At 44.3% G+C, this 18,018-nt stretch overlaps 2 long non-coding RNA genes across 2 annotated transcripts in view; both read right to left on the bottom strand.

Moving 5' to 3' along the window:
- LOC119422005 overlaps positions 1–14,348 on the bottom strand; it is a 49,623-nt gene extending 35,275 nt beyond the window's left edge. Inside the window, exons 1-2 of the long non-coding RNA XR_005187388.1 lie at positions 14,320–14,348; positions 2,250–2,354 (exon numbers count right to left, since the gene is read on the bottom strand). This is a non-coding gene — a long non-coding RNA (uncharacterized LOC119422005). The remainder of the gene's footprint in view (positions 1–2,249; positions 2,355–14,319) is intronic.
- Positions 14,348–18,018, bottom strand: part of LOC119422004 — a 54,344-nt gene continuing 50,673 nt past the window's right edge. The window contains exon 3 of the long non-coding RNA XR_005187387.1: positions 14,348–14,551. This is a non-coding gene — a long non-coding RNA (uncharacterized LOC119422004). The remainder of the gene's footprint in view (positions 14,552–18,018) is intronic.

The raw sequence follows: 18,018 nt of genomic DNA, 5'->3' as shown, positions 1-18,018 counted from the left end.
CAATGTGGATATCCTAACTGGGCCTTCCTGAAAGCAGAGAAGAAACCCAAACAGGACTCCAGTCAGCCAACAGGTGAAAAGGAGGAACCCAGACCCAGACCAGTGGTCATTCCATATGTTGAGGGAGTATCAGAGAAACTGAGACGTTTATTTTCTAAACATAATGTCCCAGTGGCTTTTAAACCCCAAAATACATTACGGCAAAGACTGGTTCATCCCAAAGATCCAGTCCCCCGGCACAAACAGAGTAATGTTGTGTATGCTGTTCAGTGTCAGGAGGGCTGTGATCAGTCTTACATCGGGGAAACAAAACAGCCACCGGCCAAAAGGATGGCCCAGCACAGAAGATCAACATCATCAGGCCAGGACTCTGAGGTCTACAATCATCTCCAGGCCAGCGGTCACTCTTTCAGGGATGAAGATGTGCACATCCTGGATAGAGAGGAACGATGGTTTGAGAGAGAAGTAAAGGAGGCCATCTTTGTGAAAAGAAACCGTCCATCATTAAACAGGGGTGGAGGCCTACGTGTTCAATTGTCCCCCTCTTACAATGCTATGATTGCTAGTATCACTCAGCCCTCTGTGAACAGTAAACAGCCATCAGGTGCTAATGATCCATTGTTGGGCTGATGGTCCTTCTTGAGCATGTGATCAGCTGGTTTTGGTTGTCAGCAGCAAACTGGTTGATCCACTCTGAGAAGGTGCTATTTAAGAGACTGAGCTGAAAACAGCACCTCAGACTGAGGAAGTCTCTCGGATGAGAGACGAAACGTTTCTACATTTTTTTGTTGTTTTGCTTTGTTTTTTTTTCAATGTCCAGAGGACCAGATTTAACTTTTTTAGACATACACTAATTACTTCATGTTATATATAATCTCACAAGTGCTAAGGATACACACTGCTCACACATTGATTAACATAAATAACGCTAAATCACAACATTCATATACTTTATACTTAACATAGGTTGAGTATTTATGCTCTCACATTAATAATAGTTCAGACACACAGAAAACATGTTTTAAAACTCTATACAGACGAAAGCCAGACTACAGCTAAGAGAAAGTGTCCTGCGTTCCAAAACAAAGCTCGTAAATCAACCCTTATCAGTAGAAGAATGAGCAGAAGGCTGTTTGCGGCCTTCGGAGTTACCATGGAGATAAGATCTGCTCCTGAGTGGCTGAACATGGTGTCACTCGGACCATCAAGAGGTTTTGACATCCAATCACAAGTCTGTCCGAACCTGAAAGGGCGGGACATGAGAAACCTATAAATCTTGCTCAGACACAGGGTTTGGTTTAACAAACCAGGCTGATTGACCAGGCAAGGTTCGCTCTGACTTTGTTCCTCAGACTGCACTCTGATTACATGTAATATCTGCATACTTTAACTTTGTCTCAATTAAATCTTTAATACTAAGGTGAAGTGCTCCTGAAATTCTGTGCTCAGGTCATTTTGAACACCCCAAACCCTTCATTAGCTAGGCCAGATTTTAATTCTCTCGTGACAAATTCCTTCATTTCTCATAATTTCAATCATGGCATCAACGGACGAGGAGGAACAGATCTCTTGCCTCTTGGCAAAAAAAAAAAGGCCATTAAATTAGACCAGGGATGAAAATGGGGAATTTAATACATTAGTGTTGCATATAAAACAGTCCGTCGCCGGGCAGTTTATTGTGCGACACCGAGTACGTGTACATAAAAAGCGATCTTTTTGTGACATGGCTTGCGGACATCCACTTCGAGTCTGCGTGGAGTCTGCCTCGAGTATGTGTGGACCTCTGTGGAGTGAAGTATGCCCGAGTATGTGGGAGTCTTTACCTAGACTATTGCAGACTCTTTGCTTTCTGTATAAGACATATATTTTGGCCTAAAAATGTTTACTTCACATTATCTTTGAAATGGATTTAAATTGTCAGTTGAATAGTACAGAATACAGTACATGTCACAATAAAAGTGAAAAATGTTTTAAATACGTGGTCATGGTTTTATTTTTTTAACACCACAAAAACCTGGTCATTTAAAGTGTGTGGACAGAAGGATTTGTATGTCCACTGTGTGTAAGGACATATCCATGTTTTTACAACATAACAAAACTCACTTTTCTTTCTACAGCCACAGTTAAAATTACTACACTGAATGACAAAGACCATTTAAAGCTTCAAATCAAAGCCGACTGGCTGCTCTCTTCAGATTTAAAATTTCCTTCTTCAGCTGGGATCTTTGTGTGTGTAGAAGTGGGATTACCTGCTGGTGGGTTTAGGACTGGACTCAGTATCTTTATCTTGGTAGACTTCTTGGCAATCTTTTCCAGTTTCCCAGCAACCTCAGTGTAGAACTGAGGAGGGTGATCTGTTTCAAAAAACACCACAAAAATCCAATTTTTTTATTTTATTTTTATTTTCCCTTTATTTATACAGGTGGTCGCATTGAGTCACGAGAACTCATTTTCAAGAGAGACAAAAATCACAAAATCACTAAAATCTATACCTCCAGATGCAGGAGGAGGGTCAATTGCTTCACGAAGGACCCCACTCACCCAGCACACACACTTTTTGCCCCACTCCCCTCAGGAAGGAGGTTGAGGAACATTTCAAAGTGTGGAACCACTAGACTGAGGAACAGCTTCTACCCTGAGGCTGTTAGACTCATGAATCTCTAACCAGAATAATCACTGTGAAAATATTACATCATGTTGCTGCTGATCTGTTTCATGTTGATGTGTTCATGCGTGCTCATCTGCTCACACAGACTCATGTTTGTGCTGCTGTTCGGCGTAATGTTTTTATGCTACTAGTGCTTAGTGTATATTTAGGTGATGTTTTTCTTAGTTTGTATCTTAGAGCTTCTTGCTGTTTTTCTTTTACATTTTATTGTTGTATGTAACTGGGACCCTGTGTACATAATTTCGTTCCACCACATGTACCACATGGGGTGCAAATGACAAATAATGAACCTTGAATCCTTGAACATCTCCTCCAACATGTCACTTCATAAGTGCAGCTACAGCGTGCGATCTCAAGACATAATTATCTGCAGTGTTCCCTCAGTGCAGACCAAACTTGGCAAAAATTATTTCCCTTACTCCCCTCCTATAACCTTGAATACCTTTCATAAAGATCTGAAGTTGTCGACTTCAACCACTCTAAAAGATTTTAAACAACCAAGTTCATTGTAAAAATCAATGCAGACATGTTCCTGTGTTTAGTATTTTATAACGTACACTATAATTTGTGACAAAAGAGTGTCAGCAAAGTATCCTGATGCATGCTCAATAATCCAGGTAGAAAAATCTAAAAAAGTTAAGTCTGGTCCTCTGGACATTCAAAAAACAAAATAAAGTAAAACAAATTAAAAAAAATGTAGAAACGTTTCGTCTTTCATCCGAAAGACTTCTTCAGTCTGAGGAGCTGTATTCAGCTCAGTCTTATAAATAGCACCTTCTCAGAGTGGATCAACCAGTTTGCTGCTGACAACCAGAGGTGTCAGCAAAGGTCAAAGGAAAAGTTTAAAAGACAGTTGTGAGGTCAGCTACAGTATGTTGTATGGTCTGGAGACAGTGGCATTGACAAAAAGACAGGAGCAAAATGGAAGAGGCGTAAATGAAGTTGTTGAGGTTCTCCTTAGGAGTGACAAGGATAGATAAGATTAGGAATGAGATCATCAGAGGTACAGCACAGGTTGAACAACTGGGAGATAAAGCTAGAGAGGCCAGACTTATATGGCTTGGACATGTCCAGATGAGGGACAGTGGGTATATTGGTAGAAGGATGTTACAAATGCATCTGCCAGGAAAAAGACAAAGAGGAGATATATGGATGCAGTTAGAGAGGAAATGGAGGTAGTTGGAGTGAGGACAGAGTATACAGAGGACAAAGTGGAGGATGACTCGCTGTGGTAACCACTGAAGAGGGAAAAGCCAAAAGAAGAAGAAGAAGACATTGCTTTATAATGTAGTTTAGTTTATTTATTTTTTATATAATTTATTTGATTTACTTTTGATTTTATATGATTTTATGTAGGGATGGGGCCGATCCGATAGCGGGTTCCAATACCAGCATAATTTACGCATTGGATTTTTCCAATCCAACCTGCAGAGATTTTTGATTCATGACGCTTGTCTTTGTTGAAATCAGGTCTCTCTTGTAAATGAGTCCTCGAGGCTCAATGGAATTAACCTGTCTAAATAAAGGTTGAATGAATGTCTGTGTCTGCTGAAACATCTCCACATGTGATTCCCTGCCTTCAGCTCTGCAATTTGGCTTCAAAATATGGAATGGATTTCCTGAACATGTTGTAATGTGGAGTTACCCAAGTGAACAGACTGAGAGGAAAACAGAACCAAACTCAGACGTAATTGAACAATGTTTATTTTACAGTGAGTGAAAAAAAACCTATTTACAAACAGGATCTGGGTCTGTGAAGACAGAGGAGGAGGATTACTTTATGATGAGGAGATGATCCAACAACTGAATATTCAAGGTCTTTGAGAGGCTTACAGTGAAAGTAGTTAGGATGGCTGATGGACAGGCTGAGGGTTTTTCTCCTTCCAGGATGATGACCAGGCAGACTGCAAAGGCAAGTGGTGGAAAGAGTGTGCAGGCAGCTGAGCACCAGGAAACACAGGTAAGTTTATCCTCAGGGTTTTCTTCAATACTTCAAAATACAGGACAGGATCCATGACATCAAGACTCTGAAAATGTGGACACAAAACAAGGTAAGTCTTTTCAATCTTTGAACACTATACAGGGCTGGAGGCATATGTACCGGCAGGTAGAACAATGCTCCAGCAATGACTGGAGCTCAACTGGAGCCTTAAGTATTCCTGGCACCAATTAGGGAAAATGGTCTCAGCTGCGGCTGCTCATCAGCGCCGCTCCTGCCTTCAGGAACCTGGTGGAAGGAAAATGACAAAACCCTACAGAACCCCCCCTCTCAAGAATCGCCTCCTGGCGATCGCGGGCGCTTTTCAGGGTGATCTCTAAAAAAATTGGTGATAAGGCTGGGGTCCAGGATGAAGGATCTGGGGATCCAGGACCGTTCTTCCGGTCCATATCCCTCCCAGTCCACTAAGTACAGGAACCCCCTACCCCTGCGTCGTACATCTAGGATACGACATACCGAGAATGCAGGATGATTGTCAATGAGACGGGGGGGGGGGGGGAGCAGGGAGGGCACAGAGGGCTCTCTAGAACAGGTTTGATCTGCGAAACATGGAAGGTTGGATGGATGCGCATAGAAGCAGGTAGACTCAATCTGACAGCAGAAGGATTAATGATCCTGACAATAAGAAAAGGTCCATTGAACCGGGGAGCCAACTTCTTGGGGTAATCCTTTAAATTAATGTCTCTGGTGGACAGCCATACCTGTTGGCCGACTGAGTAGGATGGGGCCTTGGAACGGTGGCGATCTGCCATCTTCTTGTTTGTAGCCATGGTGCGAAGTAATGCTGCCTTAGTTTGATGCCAGATGCGTCTCCAGCGTCTGAAATAGTGCTGTACAGATGGTACAGCAACTTCAACTTCCTGACTGGGGAAGAGAGGGGGTGTATAACCCAGGGAGGCCTCAAATGGAGATAACCCGGTAGCAGAAGAGGTATGTGTGTTGTGGGCATACTCTACCCAGACCAAGTGTTGCGACCATGCAGATGGGTTCTCCTGAATGATACACCGGAGGGTAGACTCGTTCTCTTGGTTGCATCTCTCCGATTGGCCGTTAGACTGGGGATGATAACCAGACGTGAGGCTAGACGAAGCACCCAAAGAATTACAAAAAGCTTTCCAAACCTGAGAAATGAACTGTGGACCTCTGTCGGACACCACATCAACAGGAATGCCATGAATACAGAAGACATGTTGTACCAAAAACTGGGCTGTCTCAAAAGCGGAGGGTAGCTTGGTCAGGGGAACAAGGTGGACAGCCTTGGAGAATCTGTCGATAATAGTGAGAATGACTGTATGGCCTGCTGACGGAGGTAACCCAGTAACAAAGTCCAACGAAATGTGGGACCACGGCCGACTAGGAGTAGGGAGGGGCTGAAGTAAGCCTGCGGGTGGTTTATGTCCACTCTTGTTTCTGTTGCAGGTCTGACAGGCGGAGACAAATTCTTTAACATCTTGGCTCATAGTGGGCCACCAAAAGTGTCTCTTTATTAGAGCCAACATGCAGTTGGTTCCTGGATGGCATGACAATTTGTTGGTGTGGACCCAGTCGAGGACACGGGCCTTCACCGCTGAGGGAACAAACATCCTGTCCTTGGGGCTGGTCTTGGGATCAGGTTCCACCTTTTGAGCCTCCAGGACCTCCTCAGTGATGGGCCATGAGAGTGCACCGGCCATACAGGATGAAGGGATGATGCTGACCTCCCTTTCACCGTCATCTGATGCTGAGAATTGGCGAGAGAGAGCATCCGGTTTGACATTTTTGGATCCGGGTCTGTAGGTGAGACAGAAGTTAAATCGAGCAAAAAATAGTGACCATCTCGCTTGCCTGGGATTAAGATGTTTAGCATTTTGAATGTAAACCAAGTTTTTGTGATCAGTCCATATTAGAAACGGAACATCAGTGCCCTCTAAACAATGTCGCCATTCCTCTAGAGCCATCTTTTTTTTTTTCCCCAATCTACCAGGAAAAACTGGCTGTGGCCTCGCCCGTAGGACGTCCTGTTGGGAAAACAAGGCCAGATGGATCAGAACGGTGAGCCGGAATGGAACCTAGTAAAAACAACCTTCCCACCGGATCATCCGAACAGGCGGGAAAAGGCGTGGGACGTAAGAAAGGGTCCCTTCATGTCAGCTGCCTCCTGGGTTATGCAGGGCAACCCCAAAGGGCACCGTCGGCCGGGAGCGGTGTGATCACAGATGCGAAACGAGGTAGGATGGGGTGAGCATTCACTCGGCCCCCCTCCACCGACACTACGCTCTCCAGGAGGGAATGAGCAGCGGGGGGCTGCAGCTGAGCGCCGCCTGTCCCGGAGGAACCATCCGATTCGCTCCGAGGGTCGGCGATAAGAGGAAAATTATAAGATGGCGTTGTCCAGCGTGTAGCGACCTGTCACTGAGAAATATTCCTCGGCGCTTACCTTAAAACAAGACTGCTCGTCAGCTTCTCCTCAGGGAGGAGAGCTCACCGGACGACCGGAGGTCGACGTGCCGGGCCAAACATTCTTAACAAAGGTTGGTCATCTACACAACTTTCCTTCTTCGTTCTTCTGACAGTGCTATTAGCTTGCTGAAGAAAAAATGGGGAGCCGATTTCCCGCTCTTAACGTAATTTATACGGACCAGGTGGGGCCCACACAGCAGGTGGGCGTGGACTAAATTTTTCAGTGCAATGCTTCGCATATCGGGATAAACCCATCAGCAACAGCCTTAAAGGGCGAAGCTTATGCAAAATAGAACAGATCCTTGAGCTTGCTGAAGGCTGAACCTGCTTCGGGAGTCCACTTGAAGGTCCGTAGTGTGGAGGTGAGCTGAGTGAGGGGGGCTGTCAACCTGACTGTACCCTTTCATGAACCTCCTGTAAAAATTGGCGAAGCCCAGGAATCATTGCAGCTGCTTTCGGTTCTCCGGGATGGGCCAATCCACCACTGCCTTAACCTTGTTGGGGGCTGTGCGATATTGTCCTCCTTCAAAAACAAAACCAAGAAATGAGACTGTGGAGACGTGAAACTCGCACTTTTCAGCCTTCATATAGAGTTGATTTTCGAAAATTCTTTGCAGAACTGACCTGACATGTTGGGTGTGTTGTATAGGGTCAGTGGAGTAAATGAGAATGTCATCCAGGTACACAAAGACAAACTGGTTAAGAAAATCATGGAGGACATCATTAACTTGGGCCTGAAAAACTGCTGGGGCGTTGGTAAGGCCAAAAGGCATTACCAGGTATTCGAAATGTCCTAACGGGGTCTTGAAGGCTGTCTTCTACTCGTCTCCCTCTTTTATTCTCACAAGATGGTAAGCGTTACGAAGGTCCAGTTTAGTGAAAATAGTGGCCGAATGAAGTTGTTCATAGATAGAGTCGATCAGAAGCAGGGGGTACTTACTTTTCACAGTAATCTGATTAAGCCCTCTATAATCAATGCAGGGTCTTAACGTCTTATCTTTCTTAGAGACAAAAAAAAATCCTCCTCCCACAGGGGAAGTAGAGGGACGAATAATACCGGAATTTAATGACTATGTAATTCTTCATAGTCTCTTTTTCTGGGCCTGAAAGGTTAAACAGTCTGCTTGAGGGGAGAGGAGCTCCCGGCAGCAGATTAATGGCACAATCATACAGTCTGTGAGGAAGCAAAGATAGTGCCTGAGATTTACTAAATGCGGATTTAAGATCAAAGTATGCGGACGGAATATTAGATAAATCAGACTCTTCGGGTATCTCCTCTTTCTTCTTACATGAGAAGGAAATGGCTGACCGTAAACAATTAAACAAAAAGAGCTCCATTTTTCAATTCTTTTTGTCTCCCAGTTAATTATGGGGTTGTGAGTCTTTAACCAAGGGAAACCCAATATAAGTTGTGAAGAAGGAGAGTCAAAAATGAAGAACCTACCCCGCTCGTGGTGATTTCCTGAGGTGATAAAATGAATGTCCTGAGTCAGGTTGTGTATCTGGGTGAGATTTTGTCCAGTGATTCCGGTAACTCTCATTGGGGTCGGTTGGTTCTGGGTAGGTAAGCCTTGCTGGGTCACCAAGTCTCTGCTGATGAGATTTTGTTCCGCTCCGGAATCGATGAGTGCTACAATAGGAAGTTGACATTGTTTAGATAAAATAGTCACTAGGAGGGTTAAACGAGGTGCAGGAGAAAGAGAAGAATTTCCCACCAGGATCTCCTGCCTTAATGGTGAGAATGTTCGTTTCCCCGAAGCGGGCAGCGAGCAACAAAATGTCCAAGCTTACCACAATACATGCAGGCTCGCGCTTTTATATGTTCCCGTTTCTCTTCTGGTGTTAGATGAGTTCGTCCGATCTCCATAGGTTCTGTCTCGGCTTCGTTAGAAGTTGAAGAATGACTGGATTCCTTTTGTGTAAAACGAGCCTCAGAAACAGGAGCTGAGCCGGCAGTGTAGTAGCCGTAGCTTTTCGGCGTGTGACGCAACCCGGAAACAGGGGGTCTCTGGGAATTGTAGTTCTTCTCCCGATTACGTTCTAATCGGCGATTATCCAGACGAGTGGCCAACTTTATTAAATCATTCAAACTTGGGTTCGTCTCGGGCGGCAATCTGATCTTTAATGTAATCGGACAATGAATGAAGAAAAGTACCTCTTAGAACCAACTCATCCCATTTAGTTTGAGCTGCAGTAATCCGGAACTCGAGGGCATATTCGGCGACGGACCTTCTGCCTTGCCGTAGTGTCAGGAGGCGCTTCACTGCTTCCTCCTGCTGGAGTGGATGATCAAACACAAGTTCAAAATCTTTTAAAAAACAGGCAAAAGTTAGAGTCTCGACAGATCGAGTTGACAGGTGGGCGTTGGCCCATCGAAGAGCATCCCCTTTCAATTGGTTTACAATGTACGTTATTTTGGAAGCGTCTGAAGAATAAGTTTTAGGAGCTTGATTAAAAGCCAAGCGACACTGCAGAAGAAAACCACCACAGTGATCGGGATCACCAGAAAAAAAAAATCAGAGGGTCTGAAAGTTATCTCACTGGGCTGGGTGTCCACATCTCTGGTTGCGGCTCGAGGATTGAGGTTCTCTGGTGGAACTCTTTGGGACGTAGGTAACAGAGTAGAAACTCTTTGAGTTAAAGCAAAAACCATACCTCCCATTTCCTGAAGGTTGAACTGATTACTTTTCTGTAATTCCAGGATCTGTTGTAGGGTCACATCATGGTTGTCGATGCGCTTTGCCTGTGAGGACAGTGAGTGTTGGGACTGTTCTCTCTCAGTCATGTTCTGGGTGATTTCTGGCTGGAGCATTCTGTTGTAATGTGGAGTTACCCAAGTGAACAGACTGAGAGGAAAACAGAACCAAACTCAGACGTAATTGAACAATGTTTATTTTACAGTGAGTGAAAAATAAACTATTTACAAACATGATCTGGGTCTGTGAAGACAGAGGAGGAGGATTACTTTATGACGAGGAGATGATCCAACAACTGAATATTCAAGGTCTTTGAGAGGCTTACAGTGAAAGTAGTTAGGATGGCTGATGGACAGGCTGAGGGTTTTTCTCCTTCCAGGATGATGACCAGGCAGACTGCAAAGGCAAGTGGTGGAATGAGTGTGCAGGCAGCTGAGCACGAGGAAACACAAGTAAGTTTATCCTCAGGGTCTTCTTCAATACTTCAAAATACAAGACGGGATCCAGGACATCAAGACTCTGAAAATGTGGACACAAAACAAGGTAAGTCTTTTCAATCTTTGAACACTATACAGGGCTGGAGGCATATGTACCGGCAGGTAGAACAATGCTCCAGCAATGACTGGAGCTCAACTGGAGCCTTAAGTATTCCTGGCACCAATTAGGGAAAATGGTCTCAGCTGCAGCTGCTCATCAGCGCCGCCCCTGCCTTCAGGAACCTGGTGGAAGGAAAATGACAAAACCCTACAGAACACAGGTGTATTTCCTGAAACCCAGAGTAACAAGACCTGCCTCACATTCAAGAAATCCATTTCATAATTTGCAGCCAGCTGAAACGTGAGTAAATACAGTACCGTAATGCTTGGACTACAAAGCGCAGCTGTGTAAAAGCCGCACAAATGAAATATAAGAAAATTCATAATTTTGTAAATAAATAAGATGCCCCGGCTGTTAAGCCGCGGGGATTCATTGTACAGCCCCACCTGTTGTCTCTGCTCCATTTAATGTTTGGATGTGAGCTTAAAATTACGGTAGGTCTCTGTATTTAAACACACGTACCGTACACAGAAATATGTCACACAAAGAACTTTAAAACTTTTATTAAAATATGTAGACTTGACTGCTTAGAGCACTTCTGCTCAGCTGAGCTCACATCTTGAACAACTGAAGGAGGGGGGCAGCTTTAACACGGCTTAAAAAAAAAAGCACCCATCGCTCTGTTCTCCGTCCTCTGTGCACACACTGGCTGTCACGAGGCATAAAATACAGTAATTGATCTGAAGAAGGCAGCACGGTGGCGCAACTGGTAGAGCTGCTGCCTCTCAGCGAGCAGGTCCTTGGTTCAAACCCCGGTCCAGGGGCCTTTCTGGGTGGAGTTTGCATGTTCTCTCCGTGCATGCGTGGGTTTTCTCCGGGTGCTCCGGTTTCCTCCCACAGACCAAAAACATGCATGTTAGGCTGATTGGTAACTCTAAAATTGTCCCTAGGTGTGAATGAGAAAGTGAATGTTTGTTTGTCTCGTTTGTCTCTATGTGGCCCTGTGATGGACTTGCGACCCGTCCAGGGTGTCCCCCGCCCCTCGCACAGTGATTGCTGGACATGGGCACCGGCGACCCCCGTGACCCAAAATGGAATAAGCGGGTAAAGAAAATGGATGGATGGATGGATGATCTGAAGAATTTAGCACCTTTTTTTTTTATACCTTTGCTTACTATAAACAGGAAGCCTCATTAATGCACTTGTATCTTGGAGCCAATGTCTATGATTTACTTTTGACAAGGCTGGGTGCTCTTGGCTCCCAACACCTCACCCCTCTTTGGGGCAGGTATTTGAAACACAGGGAAAATGCCCGCAGGTAATCAGATGTGCTACGATTCTAGGTCATGGTTTCAGAATTAACTACCATAACTCTACCTACTCTGTCATCATGTGACCAGAAGTGCAACCTTAATGACCAATGAGATGCTGTTTTGACCCATTCATGAAGCTGCTGAGAAACAACAGGAAGTCTGTCAAAATAAAAAAATATATAAATTTTGCAAAATGTGAAAAAAATGCATAATTAAGATGCTCCTGCATATAGTGGCTTATATACAGACAATTAGGCTAACCAACTTTTCATCAAAACATGTCCGCTGTGTGGAAGTATTTTACACTAGAAACGTCACAAAGCAAGACAGCAAAGTGCAATGTCTGCAAAGCCGCTGTACCGAGAGGAGGAAGCTCCGTCACAACCTACAATACAACAAACTTAATCAAACATTGCGCCACATTAAACCGCGGTAAAGTTAGTTTTACGTTGGACATTCAAGCTCCGTGGCTTCAGTGGTGTGTTCTTCTAGTTCAATCCGAAGCAGGTAGTCTGATTTCACTCAGCCGCGCTCAATCTGCCCCGCCCAGTCTGCCAGTCTCAGAGGAGGGGCAGACTGAGCAGGGCTGACCAAAATCAGTTTGCCTGCTTTGGATTGAATGAGAATAACATGCCGCTGAAGCCACGGAGCTCGAACGTTTACCGATAATTTGCTAAAATTCACCGTAATTAATGACCAACCACCATCAGTTGTAAAAAACGAAGGAATTCACAGCTTGAGTGAACACTTTCAGCCAAAATATATATTTTTCCCTCCAGGAGATATTTTTCAGTACAACAGCAGACAATCATAAAAAAGCATATGAATTGAAAATAAAATACAAGAAAATTATATACTGTGTATAAAAAAACGAAACAAAAACAGCTACATTATAAAGCGATGTAAAATACTAAAAACAGGAGCATGTCTGTGTTGGTTTATGCCATGAACTTAGCAGATGTTTAAAGCCTTTTAATCACGTTAATATCCACTTTAAAGCTAGGAATAAAAACAAAAACAGGTTTTGTGTTAGCAGGATTTAATTCTAACTTTGAAACGTATCCAACATTAATAAAACTTACCTCAAATTGCCTTTGTGGACATGCATGCATATTCATTCAACCTTTATTTTAGACAGATAAATCACATTGAGCCTCAAAGATTCATTTACAAGTGAGATCTTTTTTTTCCCCATTCATTCATATAGTTGTACAAATTGTACTTGCCTATAGAGAGGAGATTATTACATCATATAAAATCAATACTGATAATATCGGAATGGTATCGGTATTGGCCGACATCCAAATTTAAGTATTGCGATCAGATCAAAAGTTTAAAAAAAAAAAGTGGATCCGTGCATCCCTACTTTTATGATTGTTTATTGTTGTCTGTACCTCATCAGTGCTCTTTGTTTAAAACAGGTCTCTTGTTAATGAGTCCTCACAACTCAGTTAGACTAACCTGTATAAAGGTTGAATGGAAAATAAATGATTGGAAAAAAGCTTTTGTTCTACCTTTACTGAAGGGAGGAGACCCCACTATACTGAAAAAATATCAACCACTCTCCAAACTCTGTATTCTAGCTAAGGTTTCAGAAAAATTGATAAATACTCAAGTCCAAGTATTTGGATTCTTTTAACATCTTACCTTCCCATCAATCTGGTTTCAGGAAACAACACAGCACAATGAACGATTAAATTAATTAATTAAAATTAATTTAATCAAATGAACAACTACGATTTCTGTTTTTTTATATGACAAAATTTATCGTTATCATTAGAATGCTCTGAAATATCACGATATTGTATTTGAGCCATATCACTCACCCCTACTAAGGACTACTGTGCTGCATTTTATTTAGACTATCTAAAGCTTTTGATACTGTAGATCATGACATCTTATGTCATAAGCTCTCAGACATTGGTTTCTCAGATTACACTGTTGGTTGGTTTTCTAATTATCTCAGATCGGAGGCAATGTCTACACAATGGTACTTCTTCCAGTTATTTAACTGTCAACAATAGTGTACCACAAGGCTCAGTCTTAGGACCCACTCCCTTTACAATCTGCATAAGTAATGTACGGTAGGTCAGAACATTCTTGACATATCCTTATATTTCTATGCTGACAATACAGTTGCTTATTATCGAGCTAAATCTGTTGCTAAGGGTTTCCAGCTTTTACAGTCTGCATTAGACATCATTCAGTCAGATTTGTTCTGTCTCAAACTGGTTCTAAATGATGATTAAACCAAAGGGATGTTGTTTTCAAAAAGGAAATTGGTATCAGCAGCCCTTCCTTCTATCTTATCTACGATATCTATCTATTATCTATCCGGTGTTCCTATTGGATTTGTCTATCCTTACAAATACTTGGAACTCATGGTCAATGCTCATCTCTCTTTTAAGCCTCATGTTGAAAAATTGATAAAGAAATTGAAATTAAAATTGTATTAACATAAATTAAAATACTGTATGTAGGTTAAGGATTCTGATGTAAAGTATAAATCATCTTGTTTGACCAGAACTTTTTATGTTAACACGTAATGTTGAAATGACTTGGCCTCAGAGAATCACACATGTAGACCATTTGCATCTTTCAATGGACAATTGACAATTCTACAAATTTTCTTGTGTTTCGTCTGATTTTAAAAGCCAAAGAGCTTACTGGGAGAGAGGATAGCCTCTGGTCTGTCTGGTTCTTTAGCAGTCGGCAGATCAGTGGGCCTCTGAGGATGAGGGCCACCTTCATCTGGTCTCTGCTCTTTGTCCCTCTCCTTCTTCTCTTTTACCTTCTTTTTGAAGAACAAATTGAGCTTTTTTCTTATAGAGATTTGATGTCGCCTCCATTTCTTCTCACTGTCGTCTTCGTCTGATGATGAAGATGGGGACAGGGTATCCTGAAAACAAAACAAAAATATGGTTTACAATTCTTAGATTCAAGAGAAGAATTTCAGATGGTAAGAACACATGGAACCCTCCTGTTGCCCTTGCCTCAAAATGACCAACGAGGCATCATTCTTAACACTGAGGCTTTTTGAACCAAGGGCAGCAGGAGGGTAAAACTAGGATGTAGTAGAAGCTATTTAGATATCAGATCAAAAGTGGGTATCCTTTTTAAATTTCAATTCCACGGGCGCTCTTAGAAATTATGGGGAGATCAATCATGAATGGTGTAACCAAACAGAACTAATAATAATGAGGACTTGCTATACATTGTCACAGGCTGATTTTGGACAGGAGTACAAAAAGAACAGTTTTTTATTTATTTTGTTTGCTGGATGGAAAGTGAGACAGAGCTTTAACTCCCACCTCTGGGAGAACTTGGAACACATTCTGGGGGAAGTAGGGGACATTGAGTCCGAGTGAGTCATGTTCCATGCCTCTATTGCCGAGGCAGCTTTCCGAAGCTGCGGCTGCAAGGTTGTCGTGCCTGTTGCAGCAGCAACCCTCGAACCCAGTGGTGGACACAGGCAGTAAGGGATGCTGTCAGGCTGAAGGAGGAGTCCTATCGGGCCTATTTGGCCTGTGGGACCCTGGAAGCAGCTGATGGGTACCGGGAGTCCTAAGCGGCATGACCCTGGAAGGGTCCCACATGCGACTTGGATGGTCGCTGAGGCAAAAACTCAAGCATGGGAGGAGTTTGGAGAGGCCATGGAGAATGACTTCCGCACGGCTTCGAGGCAATTCTGGTCTACCATCCGGCATCTCGGTGGGGGGAGCGGTACACCACCAACACTGTTTATAGTGGGGGTGGTGTGCTGCTGACCTCAACTCGGGATGTCGTGGGTCAGTGGGTGGAATATTTTGAAGACATCCTCAATCCCACCGGCAAGTCTTCCACTGAGGAAGTGGAGCCTGGGGACTCTGGGTCGGGCCCTTCAATCTCTGGTGCTGACGTTACCGAGGTGGTTAAAAAGCTCCATGGTGGCAAGGCCCCAGGGGTGGATGAGAATCGTCCGGAGTTCCTTAAGTCTCTGGATGTTGTAGGGTTGTGTTGGCTTACCCGATTCTGCAATATTGTGTGGACATCGGGGGAAGTTCCCTTGGATTGGCAGACCGGGGTGGTGGTCCCCCTATTCAGAAAGGGGGACCGTAGAGTGTGTTCCAACTACAGGGGGATCACGCTCTTAAGCCTCCCTGGTAAGGTCTATTCGGGTGTTCTGGAGAGGAGGGTTGTCGGAAAGTCGAACCTCGGATTCAGGAGGAGCAGTGCGTTTTTCGTCCTGGTCTTGGAACACTGGACCAGCTCTATACCCTCAGCAGGGTCCTGGAGGGTGCGTGGGAGTTTGCCCAACCATTCTATATGTGTCTTGTGGACTTGGAGAAGGCATTCGACCAAGCGTGTCCCTCAGGGAACCCTGTGGGAGGTACTCTGGGAGTATGGGGTACTGGGCCCTTTGATACGGGCTGTTAGGTCCCTGTATGACCGGTGTCAAAGCCTGGTCCGTATTGCCGGCAGTAAGTCGGGCCCGTTCCCGGTGAGAGTTGGAGTCCGCCAAGGTTGCCCTTTGTCACTGATTCGGTTCATAACTTTTATGGACAGAATTTCTAGGTGCAGCCAAGATAGTGAGGGAATCCGTTTTGGTGGCCTTAGGATCGCGTCTCTGCTTTTTGAAGATGATGTGGTCCTATTGGCTTCATCAGATCTTGATCTACAGCTTTCGCTCGAGCGGTTTGCAGCCGAGTGTGACACAGCCGGGATGAAGATCAGTTCCTCCAAATCTGAGGCCATGGTCTTGAGCTGGAAAAAAAGGGTAGAATGCCCTCTCTGGGTCAGGGAGGAAGTCCTGCCCCAAGTGGAGGAGTTCAAGTATCTTGGTGTCTTGTTCACGAATGAGGGAAAAATGGAGTGTGAGATTGATAGGCGGATAGGTGCAGCGTCTGCAGTGAAGCAGGCGCTGTACATGTCTGTCATGGTGAAGAGAGAGCTGAGTCAAAAGGCGAAGCACTCAATTTACCGATCGATCTACGTTCTTACCCTCATCTAAGGTCATGAGCTTTGGGTTGTGACCGAAAGAACGAGATCTTGGATACAAGCGGCCGAAATGAGTTTTCTCCGCAGGGTGTCTGGGATCTCCCTTAGAGATAGGGTGAGAAGCTCGATCATCCGGGAGGGACTCAGAGTAGAGCCGCTGCTTCTCCACGTCGAGAGGAGCCAGTTGAAGTGGCTTGGGCATCTGTTTAGGATGCCTCCTGGACGCCTCCCTGGTGAGGTGTTCCGGACACATCCCACCGGGAGGAGGCCCAGAGGAAGACCCAGGACACGCTGGAGGGACTATGTTTCTCGGCTGGCCTGGGAACGCCTCGGGATTCCCCCAGAGGAGCTGGCCCAAGTGGCAGGGGAGAGGGAAGTCTGGGCCTCCCTACTTAAGTTGCTACCCGCAACCCGACCCCGGATAAGCAGAAGAAAATGGATGGATGGATGGACGGATGGATGGAAAGCATCTTGGTGTAATAGGTGTGTAAAGATCTTCTTCTCAAACCCATTTTTTTACTGTCCATGTAAGTTTGTTTTCCTTGTATATGTATTGTACTTTGCTCTGGTGTGGAAGTTTTTATTTTCTTACTTCCTGTTGTTGCGCCACTTCCCATAGGTTCACACTACTCTTCTTAGTTCATGCCTAGCCACGCTGGGGAGAGGTGAATGTGCTGAATTGTGTCTCTACCTTTTATGCAATAGAATGTTGTAAAACTGTTGAAAACATCAGAGTCAGAGTCAGAGTTTCTTTATTGTCATTCGCACCTCATGTGGTACATGTGGTGGAGCGAGATTATGTACACAGGGTCCCAGTTACATCCAAAAATAAAATGTATAAGAAAAACAGTAATAACATCTAAGATATGAACTAAGAAAAATATCAACTAAATATACACTAAGCACTAATAACATAAAACATTGAACATCAGCACAAACATGAACATGAGTCTGTGTGAACGGATGTGCATGCATGAACACAACATTGAAACAGATCAGCAGCAACATGATGTGATTTTTCACAGTGATTATTCTAGTTAGAGATTCATGAGTCTAACAGCCTTAGGGTAGAAGCTGTTCTTCAGTCTAGTGGTTCTACACTTAATGCTCCTCAACCTCCTTCCTGAGGGGAGTGGGGCAAAAAGTGTGTGTGCTGGGTGAGTGGGGTCCTTCATGATGCAGGTAGCCCTCTTCCTGCATCTAGAGGTGTAGATGTCTGTGATGGTGGGGAGGCTGACTCCAACAGACTTCTGTGCAGCCTTCACCACTCTCTGCAAAGCTTTTCTTTCTGCAGCTGTGCAGCCTCCATGCCACACGTTGATGCTGGAGCACAGGATGCTCTCCACTGCACACCTGTAGAAGGAGGTGAGGACTGAGCTTCCCAGACCA

This window comes from Nematolebias whitei, chromosome 15, assembly GCF_014905685.2.
Source record: "Nematolebias whitei isolate Nwh7 chromosome 15, NemWhi1, whole genome shotgun sequence".
NCBI lineage: Eukaryota > Metazoa > Chordata > Actinopteri > Cyprinodontiformes > Rivulidae > Nematolebias > Nematolebias whitei.
This window is presented reverse-complemented; position numbering and strand designations above follow the sequence as displayed.